This window comes from Notamacropus eugenii, chromosome 2 (assembly GCF_028372415.1).
Source record: "Notamacropus eugenii isolate mMacEug1 chromosome 2, mMacEug1.pri_v2, whole genome shotgun sequence".
In the NCBI taxonomy this organism is placed as follows: Eukaryota; Metazoa; Chordata; class Mammalia; order Diprotodontia; family Macropodidae; genus Notamacropus; species Notamacropus eugenii.
Genome location: NC_092873.1, coordinates 15,554,774 through 15,572,594, shown reverse-complemented (window position 1 = coordinate 15,572,594; position 17,821 = coordinate 15,554,774). Strand labels below are relative to the sequence as shown.

The following is a 17,821-nucleotide window of genomic DNA, read 5'->3' as shown; positions in this document are numbered from 1 at the left end:
TCTAAGTTAGGAAGGCTGATAAAGATCACCTAGTTAGCAGCTTCTGCCCCTAGCCATTTTACAGATGAAAAACTGAGGTTAATAGAAGAAAAGGAATTTGCACAAGGTCACACAACTCATTGGTTGCAGAGCTGGGGCAGGAATCCTGGCCTCCTGACTCTCGAATCAAATCAAAGTATTTATGAAGCACCTACTATGTGCAGGCACAGTGCTAAGTGCAGAGCATGCAAAGAAAGACAAAGTTAATCCTTGCTCTAGGCCAAGGCTCCTTCTTCAGACTATAATGATTCCAGAGGAGGTGGCCTCTAAACAGGAATGCTGAGACCCTTGGCACAGAGGGAGAGCCTGTGCTTCCAAGTGGCTGAATCCAATCTGAAATCCATCCTGATCCTCAGGAAGTCCAAACCCACTCCATTATCTCAGGCTGAGCCATCACCTTCTCCTGTAAGCAGCTGCTACTGAGATTTGGTCTTGGGGAAAGAATGCTAGACCAGGTCAAATCAGGAAACTTGAGTCCTGGCTTTGGTGGATCTTCCTAGTGATGTAATGTTGGAAATTAGCTGAGTTTGCCTTGCAGTCTCCATCCTCTGTAAAATGGGGACAATCGCACTTTCATAGTCTCCTCTTTCACCATGAGTTCTTCTTGGAAGATACTTTATAAACACTAAAGTGCTATCCAGATGGGAGTTATTATTAGTGGCGTCCTCAGCATACTGCAGGGCAGGTGGGGTAGTGAAAAGAATTCCAACTCAGGAGTCAAAGGGCCTGGGTTCAAATCTCTGCTTGGCCACTTTCTCCCTCTGTGACAAGTCGCTTTTTTTCTTGGTCTTGATTTTCTCCTTTGTAAAAAATAGGGGGGTGGGGGGAGGGAGGAATGATCACAAAGGTCCCTGATCCTCTGTTTGTACTGTAACAGGCTGGAGACAAAAAGGCCTGCCCCTGGGAAGGGCCTCCTGAAAAGAAAATTCATCTTTTGGAAAAGAATTTGCTTGTAGTGGAGGCTGCAGCTGAATGCCAGTTCTCGCTATGCCATCTCCGGGACTTTGGGATTCCTCCTGCCTGGTCTCTTTTCTTGTGCTCTTGCTCTTACACTACTTCCCCCTGTTTCTACTAGCAATGCCCCAACATCCCTCTCATCCATCTGTGATGACACTGAACTTCTCAGAAAGGTTGGAAATAGAGGCAAGAGGAGGCAAGGGTCTGTGTAATGTAGCCATGTTTCTTCTCCTAATGCCAAGTCCAGTGCTCTAACCACTGCATCATTCTGCCTTTATCGGACAAGGGGCAGCACTCAAGACCTATGGCCCAACCTCATGTGGTTGGACAGCCTGCTCTTTTCCTTCATTCCTCTCCTACCTTCTCTGTAAACTAAGGGGATTGGACTAACTCTTTAAAGGCCATCTCCAGTGCCATATCTATGATGTAAGTTGCTGGCTGACCAGAGAGGATTCCCCTGGTTTGTTACCAGCTTGTCATATCAACAGGAATCATAGCTGATCTTTATAATGTGCTTTGTGATTTCCCAAGTTCCCTGCATGCACTGGCTCACATCCTGTGGCCAATAGCTCCATGAGAAAGGTTAGGTTAGATAAGGAGACTGCTCTCTTCCTCAAGATTCAGAGAAAGTAAGCCACTAGGGACAGTTCATGGAACAGAATCCAAATGGTCTGACTCCAGTCCCAGACTCCTGGGGCACTTTGGGACTCTGGAGCGTGCCTGATCTTTATGTGAAAAGTCTTCCCTCTGATGGGGAGGGGATCCTTTCCCCTGGAGACGGGAGAGGTTCTCTGACAAACTGATGCTAAGGAAAAAGTTGATTCAAAGCCTAGGTCCCCTCTTCCCCCTTACAGTGAATCAGGGAAGGGTCAATGACATCTTCATGATCTTTTGGAATGGGAAAAGGGGCCTGGATTTCACTGGAGGTGGGGAGGTGAGGAAAGCTAGCTGATTCTGCTGGCTTTTGCAAATGGGCTGAGGCATAGAAGCAGACCAGACCATTCTTGATCAGGGGCCTGGGATTGGGACCAGTGGTATCCTGGTGAGCTCTGGAGGCCAGATTACAGATGAGTCTTTATGGGCTGGATGCTAACCTCATTTGCTTCTAAATGACCCCTGGCATTTCCTTTGCCTGGCTGTATTAATATCGGAAATTAGAGGGAAGGAAGACAGCACATTGGAGAGAATGCTGTCTGTGGAGGCGGAGGACCCGGGTGCACATATAGTTCTTGTTCAACCCTCTGTGGCCAAACAGAGCAAAGTGAGCCCCTTCTCCCTCTGATCCCCATGGCTGGTCCTGGCTAAATTTCCTGAGTTCTTTTAGATAGAAGCCTCTGTTCTCCTCTTATCATCTTGGTCACCATCAGTCACTCCTTTGGCTCATCAAAGTCCTTCCTCAAGTGTGGAACCTCTCTTGACCAGGGCAGAGGAGGGCAGAACTATTACAAGAGTCATATTTTGTCCTTAATTAAGTTTATTGTTCTCCACTCAAACTCCCCCCAACAAGACTCATCCTAATTGGGGATGCTCAACTTCTCTCAATGCTACTTAATCTCAAATGAACTTTCATAGGCTATTGGGATCATAGATTTAGAGCTTGAAGGGGCTTTAGAGGCCAATGTCTTTGTTTTGCAGAAGGGAAAACTGAGCCTCAGAGAGATTAAGTGACTTTTCAAGATCACGAAGGGTTTGAATCTACGTCCTCTGACTCCAAATCATTGTATCAGTCATGCTGCCTCCCAAGTTTTCTTGGTTGCCATATTCTTGCTTTGATTTTATACCTGATACCAGTGCCAGCTCATATCAAGTTAATGATCCACTAAGCCCCCTAGATATTTTTCAAGAAACCTGCTATCTAGCCACACTTGGAACATAAGTGCTTGGGTACTTTGAATCCAAGTGGAGGACTTTACATTTGGAATATAAATAGAATGTTCCAGATCATGATAAATGGAATGTGTGCAATTGTAAGTTTTGTAAATGCCTGTTGAGTAAACCAAATAATGAATGAGTGAATGAATTCATCCTTTAGTCAGAGACGTCCAGTTTCTAGATCCCCATGGGGCTTGAATTCTTTACTTAGTTCTAGCACAAATAGGGGAGGGGGCAAAGGAAGGGTTGGAACTTAATCTCCCCCAGTGCAGATTTGGGAAAAATAATCTATCTCCCCAGGGAATGGTAACCTTCTCCTCAAGACCCTAGCATTCTTCATCGAATTCACTTCATTTGACCCCAAGTGCCTTGTACAAATTGGTTTCCGTTGTCCCACTCCTGTCTACCTCCAGAAGCCAGAGGTGAGGTGTTGCCACGGTGGGTGTGGGGAAGGAGGTTTAGATCTCCTTTCCTTTTCTGATGCTACATGCCCAGAAAGAGCAGGTCAAACCAATGGGACATCCCTGTTCTGCAGGACAGAGACTGGTCGTTCCATCACCAACCTGGTCTAATCTCGGAGGACCTGTTGGGGTGACTTTGGAGAGCTGACAGGAAGAAAGGGGTTTATTTATGGCCTAACCCTTCCCATGGTGTTTCCTTCGTTATTGTTTAATCCTAAATAATCTTTGTTCTTCAGGTGAGTCATTGAGGGTCTTGCCTTCAAAAGCAGTGAACCCAGAAGCATTGGAGTTGCCAAGGGTTTCATTCTGGAAGCCTCTTAATAAAGTGTGCATGTTGTGGGGGAGATGGTGCCCTGGGCTGATTGAAGAGGGTGTACTCACAGATAGAGTCCTGAATGACTCTGGATTACAGAGGCTCTAGGGGAGAGAGCAGTGGATTTGGGAGCTAGATCTGCTACTCATTTCCTGTGTGGTCATGGGAATCCCTCAGGGGTCTCAGTTTCCCCATTGGTAAAAGGAGGGGATTGGACTAGGCATTCACAGATTTCCAGCTGGAAGGTACCTGGGAAGCCACCCACTCCAACTCCCTCATTGTGAAGTCCAGAGAAGGGTGGCAAGTTCCCCAAAATCACACAGGCAATGCTGTCAGAGTGGGGATTTGAACTCTGGTCTTCTGACTTCAGAACCAGCTTGCTCCATACCCCCAGATTATTCTCCCCTGGACTATCCCCTGTACCATACTGCCTCTTGGATGGCCTCCAAGTATTTGGGGTCCACATCCCTCTCACCTCATGTCTGGATGATTCTAAATCTCTTAAACTGTGTCTCTTCCTCCACCCTTGTCCTATTCCAACCCATTTCATACAGCTTAATCTTCCTAAAATGGCCATCCCTCTGCTCACACAAATTCCAGTGACCACAGAGTCTTCAGGATCAAATCAGTAAGAGAAGGGAGAGACAGGTTACTAAGTTTTAAAAATATGTGTTGCTTGAAAAATAAACTAAAAAGAAAAGAGGGAGTGTGGCAGAGTGTAAAGAGGGCTCAGTATCCAGAAACCTAGGTTCAAATCTCAGCTGTATGGCCTCAGTTTCCCCATCTGTTGAATGAGAGAATTGGATTAAATGGGCCACAAAGTCCCTCTCAGCTTGTAACTTTTATCTACTGATGCTTACTTCTTCAGCCTGACAAAACCTTGCTCTACCAACCTGTCCAAACTGACCTCTTGCCAATTTAGTTACTCAGTTTAATGAGTACTTACTTACTATATGCCAGGCCCCCATGCTAAGTGCTAGGTTACAAAAGCCAAAAGAGGAAACAGTCCCTACCCTCAGGGAGCATGCATTACAATGAGTTGACTATGAATTTGAACGTCACAAGATATTTCTGGACGGAGAGAGTGCTAACCATGGGTGGGGGTGGGGAGATCCAGAAAGGCCTTGAGCAGGAAGTCTGGGGAGGGAGATGGGGAGCCCAAGAGGCAGAAGAGAGGAGGATGGGACCCCTAGGCATGGCTCACCATGTGTGCAAAGGTCTGGAGGGGAAGATGGAAAGTCAGCCCCACCAGGAACAACTACAGGGTGGGTTTGTATGAAAGCAAAAAAACCTGAAACTTTCTGGGAGTCCTCGGATCTAGTCTGAGCCGGTCAACTCTTTGTTCTGGGAGCACTGGAAACATTCCCAGTTGTGCCCCGGGGCACTTTTCTCTTTTGGCTGGAATCCTACCAAAGAAGGTATTAATAGGCAAAATTCTCAATGACTCACCTGCAGAACAAAGATTATTTAGGATTAAGCAATAATGAGGAAACATCATGGGAAAGGTCGGGCCATGAATCCCCTCTCCCCTTTGTCCTGTCAGTTCTCCAAAGTCACCCCAACAGGTCCTCAGAGATTAGACCAAGGTGGTGATGGAATAACCAGTTTTTGTCCTGCAGAACAGGGAAGTCCCATTGTCTTGACCTCCTCCACCCCAGGTCAGAACTCATTTGAGAGAAAAGATCAGGCCATGCTGTCTATGAGCCGGAATGACCTCGATGACCACACCTAGGGCCCTCCATTCTCTGTGGATATGGGTGCTGGATGGCTGCCAGCTGTGAGCATGTGAAGTATACTCAGAGAATCTTCGGGCTATAAGGCACCTTGGCAGTGATCTAGTCCAACTGGAACTCCATCAGACCATTGCTGATTCTCAATTAAAGGGATTAGATCACACTCACTGAAAATTACAACTCCATCTTGCCAAGGTCATGTCACAGATGATGGCAGGACTAAGCCATGTATTCCAATAATAATTCCACTCTTTGAATAGACCTTAGGGAAGTAGAGTTAATGAGCAGCATCTAAAATGGGCTCCTTTTCCAACCTACACAGATGAGATCAACGAGATCTCCCTTCAATTACTCCTCCTATGATTCCTGTTGCATAAGGTGAACCTGGTCTGCCCTGGTTGGGTCCAAGCTTTGGCAGGTTCAACCAGGGTAGAAAGGCTTCCAGTATGCGGTCTGGGAGGATATGTTAGGGGCAGCTGAACCGGGATGGCTGCAATTCAGGTCATTGGGATATGTGTTTTTATATGTGGATGATGATTTAATAGAAAATTATTCATTTGGAGAGAGTTTTGTAGCCAAATGGATAGAATAGGATAAGATAGACAGATAACTAGATACAGTATTTATTAAACCTTATTGGGTGCCAGGCACTGTGCTAAATTCTAAAGAGGAAAATACAAGTGAAAAAAGACAGTCCCTACCCCTAAAGAAATAGCATTCTAGTCAGGGAAGACCATACATAAAAGAGAAATGGGAAAGAGGAGAGGGGAGAGAGGGGAAGTAACTGTGCTGGGGAAAGGTGGAAAAAATCTGGCAAGTTAGAATTGAAGTTGGGAGAGAAGTAAGGCTGGATAACTTGGGTTTTCCATGAAATAGTGGCCAGTGGCGTTGACTCACCAATCAGAGGAAGAGCCAAAGGGGCAGAGACACTCATCTTCCAGGTGAGTGGTTATTGGCTCAGATTTGGAAGAGGCCAGAGGGTCAGGAACAGAGCTAGGAGAGAAGGGATCAATTCTCCTTTTAATGTAAAGAGAAAAAAATCCTACAAATTCAGAGAAACAAATAACATTACTTTGGATAGACAGTGGGTTTGCTGTCTAAATACCAGTCTAATGAAGAGTAGGTGTTCTTCATTAGAGGGTAGATGACATTTTTTTTTTTTTGACCCTAGCAGCTTGTAAAAAACTTTCTGTAAGGAAAGCAGAAAGAAGTTGGAGTCAGCGGACCTGGGTTCAGATCCTGCCTTTGACACTTACCAGTTGTGCCTGAGTTCTATGATCTTGGGAAATCCCAACAACAATGACTTTGTTGTAAAACTTGCTTGACTGGGTTTTTTCCCCCTTGCATTCCCCTGCCCTGTTCCCATCCAAAGGGATGAGTAAAGCTGGCCAGGTACCCTTAAGGGATCAACAAAGCTAAGTTACTCACATGGAGTTCCACTGCACTATCTCCTATGCTCAGTTGAATCAGAACATTTAAAAACCAAGATGGGGCCTTGTTTTATTTATTGGGGGAAAGGACCAGGCCAGGAGATGAAAGCATAGACAAAGGGTGTGCAATGGGTGGTGGGGACCTTAGGGAGAAGACTGTAACTCTTAATACCCATTTCAATCATCATTCACTGACAATTCCTCCTGTAGGAACCAAGGTGGAGAATGACCACCTCTCAGCTTGGGAGCTTGTTCCCTTTCCACTCTTTGTGACCTTGAGTTTTTATTTTTGGCTGGAGATGGGAGGTGGAAGGTAGGAGTCTTTTTCTACCCAGGTCTTGGGGACAGCATCCCCATTTTCACATAAGAAAAGAAGGAGGCAGAAGAGGGTGTGTGGGGTGATCAGTGGAGATGCTGTTGCTTCAGTCCCTTTTAGCTTGATATTTTATTTAATAATGAATCTGTTTCATCCTCACTGAAGGGAAAAATTCCTTTTGGGTTGTGCAAGTTTGGGAGGAGAACAGGGTTCCATATCTGGGAATGGGGCAGGAGCCGTTTTGAGATATCCTGAATTCCTGAACATCTTGTACTCTAGATGACAAGATGAGACAGAACCTGGGCTTGAAGGAGTTAGAAACAACTGGCAGCTGGAAACCGTAGGCCAGTCTATCCTACTAGGCAGAGGGGCTTGGAGCTCCCCCTGGTGACTCATGGTAAGACTGCATTGGGAGGAAATATTCCAGCCCTTCCCTCGAGAGGCTCATGGGCCTGTCCTTTCCCCGAGAGCCTTTACATCTGTCCAGCCTACATGAAGTAGGTGCTCTAGGGGAGAAGAAAAACCCAGTGCTTCCTTATGATAATGTGAGATAACATATGCAAAGTGTTTTGTAAAAAAAATTCTAGGAACAGAAAAAATTTTGTGTAAATGTTATTTTTAATTGTTATGTTGCAAGACCACAGATAGGCAAAAGTTGTGGATGGGGGCTTGCCTGGTTGTTTCGTTGATTGTTTAGACTCTGAGTGATGGAGAAATGCCATCTATGAAGAAAGGACATGGGCACAGGCCTGCTGAGAGCATTTACCGGCGGAGAATGCCCGCTCTGGGTCCCTGGCAGATGGTGTGGCACCATCTGTTATGAGCCAGGGAGGGGATGCCTCCATGTTTGCCCACCCTGATTCTGATATCGAGTGTTTTCTTCTACTTCTCCTTAGAGGGGGGGCCACTTGGCTTCCCAGAATGTGGAGGCCTGTTCTGCTACCTTCCCCTATGTCTCCCTGGGTGAGGTCATCATGGGATGGCCTTGGAGGTCATGGAGCAATTGAAGGAACTTCAGGCTGTTTAGCCTAGAGAGGAGTTTGTGGGGAGGGGATGCGATAGCTGGCTGTCAGCATTTTAAGGGCTACTATGGGGAAGAGGGATTAATTGTTCTGTCTGGCCCAACTAGGCAGCATGAGGAATGATCTGCTATAATAGGAGACATTCATTCCTAAAAATCACTATGCTGTGCAAAATCACCCAATCAAATCCACAGGGCTTATGGGGAAAATGGGGTTGGCACACACCACACAAAAACTTCATCAGTGACAAGCTTTAGAAAGAGGACAGGAACCTGATAAAGCACAGTTCTGTACATGGTTAAGGAATACATAGACACTTCCACACATAGTGGACAGCTAGGTGGTGCTGGGCTTGGAGTCAGGAAGAACTGAGTTCAAATCCAGCCTCAGATCCTTACTAGCTGTGTGACCCTGGAGAAGTCACTTCACCCTGTTTGCCTCCCTTTCCTCATCTGTAAAATAAGCTAGAGAGGGAAATGGTGAACCACTCCAGTACCTCTACCAAGAAAACCCCAAACGGGGTCAGGAAGAGTCCGATAGAACTGACAAGACTGAACAATAATTCAATACATAGCGGTGGCATCCTTGGCCTGGGGGTGCTGCTCTTTTGAGGAAGATGATCGCTGCTCCCCTGCAGTACATCTCCCCTTCCCAAAAGTCTCACTGCATGCTGCTAGCATATCCCCACTCAACCCATCAGAAAGCAAAATTATAGATAAGCAAATGCAGATTTTGCCTTATGCTCAAACTGTTCCCTAATGCCAAGCATTATAGCAGAACTGATTGCATCATTCCAAAGTTGAAAGGGTTTCTTTGAGAGGTAGTGAGCTGCCTGTCATGGATGGTCCTCAAACAGAGGCTGGCTGACCCACCTTTCTGATATACCATAGAGGGCATTCTTATTCAGATACATATTGGATGAGATGGTCTCAGAGATTCCAACTCTGAAATTCTGTGAACTCACATTTTTCTTCTGCTTTTGAGTCTACAGAATACTTTTCTGTAATAATCTTCTTCCATAAAGTCTAGATTTAATTACAGCCATTTTGCAGATGAAGAAACTGACACTCAGAGAAATTACATTTAATGTTTTATGTTTCTAACATGATAGAGTGATCTCAGATGTGCAGAATGCTTAAAAAAATAAACATTAGCTAGATTTAATCTGCCCCCAGCCCCCCACAATTTTCCTTTGACACCTTGAAGGAAAAATGTATTCCTGTTTCAGTCACAGAACATTAGAATTGGAAAGCCTCTGAGAGATTGGTTAGTCCAGTTCTCCCATTTTCCAGCTAGGGAAACTGAGGCCCAGAGAAGGTAAGTAATTTTCTTTATTTTATTTTTTTAAATTAAATTAAATTATTATTATTTTTAATGTTTTACAATCACTGCCATAAAATTAAGATTTTATCCCCCCCCCACCTACCCCCCACTACTCCCCTCCTTCCCCAAGACAGCATACAATTCTGTGTAGGTTCTACATATACTTTCCTAAAGGTAAGTGATTTTCAAAGAGCCATGTTGCTGCTTTGTGTCAGACTCTGCTGCAGTTCCTACTCCACCCACTGCAGAGGAAATCCAGTTTCCCATTTTTTCCCCTCTTTTCTGAGGGTCAGGATGGAGCCCTGTAGATGGCTTTACAGAAGGAGCAGATTGGAGCCCCTGGGAGCTCTGCTTTGCATGTGGACTAGGGACCTGGGTATGGGTCTGGCTTGGGGCAGGCAAGTTGGTTCATCCTGTGGTAGAGGCAGAGGTGACAGCTCCATCAGGTTTCTCTGTCAAACATACAGATGTTTATAGACAAGAATGAACTTCAGAGATCACGCCATCCAACCCTCTTGTTGGACAGGTAAGGCCCCTGGAGGACAAATACTTTGTCCGAGGTCCTATGGCAAGTCAGTGGCAGAGATGGGTTAGGAAGCATCCACAAAATTGGCTGGATTTTCCAGTGCCTATCCGAGAATTTGAAACCTGAAAGAGGCAGTGTCCTGTGCCCTGGGAAAATTCTTTTCCCTCTCAACCTCAGTTGCCTCATCTGTAAAATGGGGCCAACAAGGTCTACCCCCCCACCCTAGGTCAGGGTAGCTGGGAATATTCATTAGTCAGCAATTAAGAGGTTTGCCTTCTTGGGAAATAAGAGTGGGACTGAAGGCAGCCCCGTGGGGCTCTGCACCCACCTATCCCAGGCCCCTCCCATGGCTCCCTTTCTTCCAAAGCTGCTCCAGAGAAGATGCTGGTGAGGAGATCAAAGGTGTCCCAGAGGGCCCCTTCCTGAGGCTGCTTCCACGATGCCTGTTGGTACTGAGAAGTCCCACAGGCTAGGCCACTGGTGGTAGTGAAGGGGCTGCAGGAGACAGCTGCATTCTTAATAGTATCAAGAAATAACAACACATTTCCGATGTTTTCTAAGGTGCATAAAGCCCTTTCCTCACAGAAACCCTGTGGAATAGGCAGGACAACATTATCGTACCCATTCTATAGATGTGGAAACCGAGGCACAGAGAGGTGCCTGACGCATCCACCCGATAAACATGACAAAATGGATTCTTTCAAAAAAAATCACTGGCACTTCCCAGTGAAACTTTGCTCCCCACATTCACTGGTAGGACCAGTGAACTGACAAGGCATGCCTCATTATGTCCCTGTAGTACTCCACCTCTGCTAAGATAAGGAAGACATGCTTCCCTTTTAGTTCTCTACTTTCCAATATTGCTTCTCTCTGCATTCACTGGAGGCATCCTGGAAATTGTCCTGGTTTTGCTTACTCGGCTGTGCCCCCTCACAAACATTTGCTAAACACCTGCTGCTTCCCATGATACACAGTGCTTGGCACTCTGGGGAGACCTGGTTGGATAATGAAGGCTGCTGCTGCCTCAGGGATCTGAGTCCAGGAGAGGAGAGCAGACAGTCCTCCAATGACCCACAGACCTAACGAGGGACACAGAGCGCCAACTTCCATGTCTTTGGGCCTCCCAAGGGTCTCTTCATAACAGGAGGGATATCTGTTCCTGTTTTACAAATGGGGGAGTGATCCTCAAACCCAGGAAGTATAAGAACTGGAATGCTCAAATTCTATAAGATTTGGAGCTAGAAGGGACCTTAGAATGCCCTCTCTTCTTTTTACAGATGGGAAAACTGAGGCTGAGGGAGGTTAAGAGACTTACCCAGGGTCACCCAGCTAGTAGTCTCTGAAGCTACGTTTGAACTCAGGTCCTCCTGACTCTGGGCTCTGCTCTATCCACTGAACCACTTAGGTGCCCTATGGAGATAGAGTCTGGGCTAGGAGTCCCCTTGTTCTAGCCCTCTGAGCTCTATGACCCCTGGAATTCAACCACTCTGCATCCCTCAGTTTCTCTTGAGGCAGTTTGTGATCAGGCCTCAGACCCTGCCCCGAACAAAGGCTTTCCTGGCATGTAAGGCAGTTTCTCTACAAGGTGGCATCCTGGGGGGCATGGGGTGGTCCAGCCACATGCTGGGGGCGGGAAGGCCAGGGAGCTGACCTCAGCCAGTTGGGCCTGGGGGACAGTCACCCATGTAGAGAGGGAGAGATGTTGGCAGGAATCTGGTTCTGCTTGGGAGCTGGCTTTTACTTGTCACAGGGAGGGTGAGATGTTTACCTGCCTAAAATCTGGGCTTATCTGGGGCCCTTTCTTCAAAAGGCTCCAGCCAGGGTGGGGGCTTTCTGGATGTCGTTCAAACATTTCAGGAGACAGGCTCACTTTTCCAGTGGAGGAGGTGGGAGCAGCAGGTGTTTCAAGTCTGGGCTGAGCCGATTGGTGTGTGACCGTGGACAGCTCACTTCCCCTCCTCTTGAAAGGGAGGGTGTGGCCAGGGTGGTAAAATGGGCAGGGGATTGGACATGGAATCCCAGGCCTGGGCTTAAATCATGGTCCCACCGGCTGAGCCTGTTTCCTCATCTGTAAAATGGGGATAATGATAAACCCCATTCGGGTTTGTTGTGAGCGAAGAGAAGGATACAATTCAGAGGCTGCAGGAATGCCAGCTATGTGCCCTGGGCTCTGCCACCCCAAGCCAGAAATGCTGGCTGGCATGCTGGCATCTAGAAGCTGTCACACGATTCAGAACTGCAGAGGGCTTTGGACTCATTTGATCCAATGCACTCATTTTACTGCATTTCCTCTCTCTCAGAGAGGACAGGCCCTGTGGGTTCCCACAGGGGAAACTGAGTCACTGAGATATCAGAAAAGACATTTGCCAGAGGATGTGCTAAGAGGGCAGGGTGGGGTGCCTGTGAGTTGGTCTTCAGACCTGATAACCTTTTCTTGTTGTTGTTGAAGAGATTTCCCTTCAGCTATTCAGAGCAGGGAGCACAGAGAGATGAGGCTTCCTGCTCATCTTGTGGGTGAGACCCAGAGGGTTTTGGGAATCAAACTTCTTGGGATGCAGCCTGAACCACTGACTACCCTGGGGAAATGAGCCCTAGGCTGAGGTAGGGGGGAGGTACAGGCTGTCCACCAAGATTGTAGTGACTATCATGGTAGAGAAAAATCTCAGAGTGCTGGGAGGTGGGGGAACTGTGAGCTATAGAGCAGAGTAGAGGGAGGGCATATGGGCTAGATCTTGATATTCCATGCAGGATGAGAGTTTGGGGTACACACACATATGTTCTCTTTCCTTATTCCCTTCCTGCTTCATGGGGGAGACCAGGAGATGGCTGGTTGAAAGGACCTATGGTATTTCTTTACTCAGCAATGGGCATCATACTTAAAAATTTTAAATAACAATCTATTTGAATAATAATGATTTAATAATATTCAGTAGTAACAGTGAGTAATATTTCATAGTAGCTACTAGGCTAAAATCTGGAAACCAGCCACTGTATTTGTGTTGAAAGCCTCCCAGATCTAGCGCAGTGGGGGCCTTCCCTCACTCACTCAGTAAACATTTATGAAGCACCATTTATTAATCCACCATGCCAGGCATCGTGTGAAGAGCTCAGGATACAAAGGGTGGCCAAAGACGGTCTGGCCCTCAGGAAGTTCACAAATGAGAGCAGGGACTGTCTTGGACCTTTTTTTGTCTCCCTAGCTCTTAGAAGGTGCTTAGTAAATGTTCCCAGGTGGGAGGGCTGTGTTGACCAGCCAGTCGGTTCACAGATAAAGTGGCTATCCCAGGCTGCCTTGGGCCAGTGCAGGCCACTTGTCCTCTGACAGTGCTGCAGGTGGCCAAGGGCCCTCAGCAGGGTGACCGGCTTCCTGTCAGTTACTGTGATGTTGCTGTTGGTGCTGTTATCAACAGTTGGATTTAGGTCCTTGCTAGACATCAGACAAGTCTACCAAACCTCAGTTTTTATCTGTCCAGTGCTGCCTATGTCACAACATTGTCGTGAGGATCAAATAAAAAGATGTTTGTAGAACCCTTAATAGAATGTAAAGAGCAGGTGTCACAAAGCACTGGAGTGCAAGTCCTGGGTCTGCTATTGCCCCTCTCTGAGCCTCAGTTGCTCTATCTGTAAAATGAAGGCATTATTAATAATGATAGTACTAGGGTTCAAAGAATGCTTCAGCTCTGGGATCTCACAGGCTGCTCACAATAGCTCTTTGTGCGGGTCAGAACTACAAGTATGACTCTGTCTATTAGACACTTCTGGCCTCCCAGAGCTATGATGAGGCCTGGGCTTTATGAATCTGAAGCCCTATATACAGGCTCATTATGTTTGTGACTAATGACTACGCCAGTCAGAGGTCCTGGCCCCGAATTCCAGCTCTGCCCCTCTGTGACCTTGGACTTCTCTGGGCCTCGGTTTCCTTCTCTGTAAAAGGAACTTGATGGCCTCAAAGTTCCCTTCCAGTCCTTGACCCTTTTACATGGAGCATGTCCAGAGTCCTAGAGCCAGTCTGGCTATATCTCCTCCCTGGGAGTCTAGGGGTACCTCTGAGGGGTCAGGGTGTCTCCCCTCTGGACCTGTCATTCCAGGTGTGATTTGGCCATTATTAGAGGCTAGACCAACTGCTCAGTTCTAGGGAACCATTTAACATTCATTAGCTTTTACTATAGGATCCTTGTTGTCTCTGGGTACTGATGCTAGGCCAGCTGTAAAACCTGACACGACCTCACTCACTCCTGGACTTCTGGACCCTCGGGTGACTGTCAGATGAGGAGAAGAGTCCTTGGCCTGCCTCCTTTCCAGGGTTGCTATGAGGATTAAACAAGATAATTATGAAAACCCATAATAGACTATAAAGTGGGGTGGGAAGTAGTTTCCTGCAGTCAGAGCCTACAACTTACTTCACCAAAAAGGAAAGAACAGAAACCAAGGTCCAGAACTGAGGCCAGGGCTCCCAGGGGAATGGGGAGAGGGCACAGCATCGTCCCTGATATGGAGCAGGACAAACCCACCAAAGCAAAGTATCCAAGAGGCTGAGGCAGACTCTGAAGTGCCCCCCTCCCCACTTCCGGGGCTGCTCTTCAGCAAGCAATTAGCAGCCTGAAGCCCATTACAGAATGTTTATGGAGGCTCTAAAAGTCTCTCTGAGACACTTCCTTCACACATCCCTATTTCTCTCCCAGAAGCCTGGATTCCTCCATTCTGAGAACTGCATCAGTGGCAGTCTGCACACACTCAGAGGATCTGAGCCCACTGGCCAGTCCTGTGTTATACTCTGGTACTCACAGGGTGCCAGTGGAGATTGTTGGAAAGGCTCTTGTTTGTGTCTACAGTCATGTCTGACTCTCTGTGACCCCACCTGGGTTTTTCTTGGTGGAGATACTGGAGTGGTTTGCCATTTCCTTCTCCCACTCATTTTACAGATAAGGAAACTGAGGCAAACAGGGTTAAATGACTTGCTGAGGGTCACACAGTTAGTGTCTGAGACTATATCAGAACTCAGGTCTTCCTGACTCCAGTCCCAGAGCTCTATTCACAGCACCACCTAATTGTCCTTGAGAAGGACTGTGTCACAACTTTTTTAGAAGAAGAAATGGAATCAGGATGAGTCACCCAAGCCTTGGAGATTCTGGGAGATGAAGGGACTCAAAATTGGAGGGGTTATCTTGAGGGTCCTCTAAATAGGGGTCAAGAACACTCCCTTTGCTCTCAAAACCCCAAAGAGTAGGGTCAGAGAATCCTCAATTCAGAGTGGGGAGGTGATTTTGCTCAGACTCCTTGAGGTCACCGACATGGTAATAGGGCAGAATTCAAACTCAGGTCTTCAGGCTCTACATTCAGAGCTCTTTCCACAGAATGAGGCAGACTGTTGTTGAGTCTGAGGAGCTCTCACCCCCAAAGGCTATCTCTGGTGGTGTGTACCCCTCCCCAGCATCGCTCAGTCCAGGCAAATGTCTGGGCAGTTTCTTTCCCAGCCCATCTTGGCTCAGTGAGGGCTGCCCCAGGGGCAATTGAGCTCTCCAGAGCAGGCTGGGGTTTGGGACAGAATCCCAGGAATGAGGCAGGGCTCCCTCACATTTTCATTCCTGAGCATCAGTGAGCTACCCCCCAAGCACCCCCTATAGAACACAGTGGCTGGGAGGCTGAGGGCTGTATGGCCAAGGACCAGCCCTTTTGCCAGTAATTCTGAGGCAGTAGCCACTGACCTGGTACCCAGAACCACTCTTCCAAACCACGTGACTTTCAGCAGACCTGCTGGACCAACAAGGCAGTCTAAGTTTGAGAGGCCTGCTTGCCTCTAATGTACTTGTATGTTCAGCTGGACACTATAGATCATAGCTTTGAGCTGGAAATGAATCTTGGGGGTCACAGAACCTACCCCTTTTACTCTGGAGGTGAACAAAATGAGGGCCAAAGTGCCTAACGATACACAGGGAGAAAATAGCCCAGGGAAGGGGGCTGGAAATGAAAAGGAAAATTGTGCCAATACATTCTAGTCATTCCCAGATTAATCCTAGAAACCATATCCTTGTGACAGAAAAAAATTTAGCAAGACCAACCCACTGTAACGGGCTATATAGGCAGCATTCCTCAGCCAGAGGCCCCCACCTCTTTGGAGAAAGGAAGGAAGTGCAGTAGCCTCTTTTCTAGGGCTGTGATTGGTCATTCCAATGCCACGACTGGGTGCAGGTCTTCTTGGGCCAAAGCCGGAGCTCTGTCCAGGACTGGGAGTTCTTACAGTTGACCATGCAGGCACCATATCACAAGGATAAAACGCAATGTCCTCCACTGGTCATTTCAAGACCTTCACACTACTGACTGACATCACATGCACTTGAGATCCCAGCCCAAGTGGCCCCATCCATGACATCGCATCTCCTCCTTGCCTCAGGTGGCTTCTCATAGCTAGAAAGCGCTCCCTTGACCCTCTCCCCACTCCCCTTAGCATCTCCAGCTTTCCCTGAGGCTTATCTCCTGGTGCCAGCCCCTGCCCAAGGTCTCCCGGATCTTCCCAGGTACAGCTGCTCTGCTCCCAACTCCTGACACCACTTTGTCTCCTGTTTCAATGGTGGCTGCTGCATACCATATACTTGGAATTTGTTTATCCTCCTAACAGAATATATTGAAGCAGATAAATTGAGGTCACTTCTTGTGGTGATTAGGGATCAGCGCTGTTGGACAGGTGGCCAGAATCTCCAGGTCTGTGTATGCGCCATGCCCCATTGCAGAAATAATAATTTAATAAGGAAACATTCAAAGAGTTGCTTGAAGGACAGAGATCCTTATCTAACAACCAAGTGTCCTGGTTTGACCTAAGAAATCAGGACTGTAATTTCCTTATGGAAAATCCCATGGAAAGTTCTTGAATTCCTACAGAAAGTAAGATTTTGTGTGAAAGTAAAACCCAGGAGTAGAATTTTAATTAAGAGGAGGGGGAAAGAAAATTCATGCTCCATTTGTGATGCTAAATCATAGCTACGGGTATTATATAGATGAACTAAGGACCCTGTCAGTCCAAGATCCCAAGGATGGGAATTCCATCTTATGGAGGGTTATAAAATGTTATCATCTTCTGATTCAGAGTCTGCTAGCACATGTACAAGGCCTTTCTGTTTAGATTGTCAGTTAGCAGCTTGCACATTCAGAGGCCCGGTGAATAAGCCTCATGTTGGATTTTGCTTTAATTTAGCTATAAATTGGAGATGCCAGAATTTCGCTTCTTCAAATGAAGCTGTCAGGGACTGCTCTTTTTTGTTTTTGTATCTTTACCTCTAATAGTGCCTAGCATGTAGTAGGTGCTTCATAAATGCTTGAGGTGAGTTTACTAGTCAATCATTGAGAAACATTTATGAAGTCCTTGCTCTGTGCTAATGGTTGAAGATACAGAAAGAGACCCAATTAGTCCCTGCTATCGAGGCTCCCAATCTAATGGGGTGGGGACAACAGGTAAAGGAAGAAGAGATATTGGGATAAATTGGAAGGAATGCGAAGGGTGGTGCTGGGGGGTTGGGCAGGGACAGGAAAAAACCTCCTGAAGATGGAGCCACCAACCCCTTCAAGGACTGGACCAAGTCTCCTCCAGCCCTGGCATTGACCACTTGACCCCTGGGCTTTGGGCAGCCTCTCTGCCCAATGCTGTTCCTCTGGCCCCTGGGTTGGCAGTTTCTTGAACTCTCCCCGGCTGGCCAGGCAGAGAGGAGAGAATCTTGGCTTTCTCTCTTAGATAGATGCTCTCTGGGGCTTTCTTGGGTGTATCTTTTTGTTGTGAGGGAGGGAACAGACTTTCTAGACTCAGGCATGCTGATGGGAGACATATGTGAAACAGCTGG

At 47.1% G+C, this 17,821-nt stretch overlaps 1 protein-coding gene and 1 pseudogene across 4 annotated transcripts in view; one reads left to right on the top strand and one right to left on the bottom strand.

The window, feature by feature from the left end:
* The window catches only part of LOC140522101 (inner centromere protein-like), a 576,743-nt gene that overhangs the window by 200,607 nt on the left and 358,315 nt on the right, over window positions 1-17,821 (bottom strand). The gene's annotated exons all lie outside the window — the stretch shown is intronic.
* The window catches only part of LOC140524436 (transmembrane protein 202-like), an 81,427-nt pseudogene that overhangs the window by 47,134 nt on the left and 16,472 nt on the right, over window positions 1-17,821 (top strand).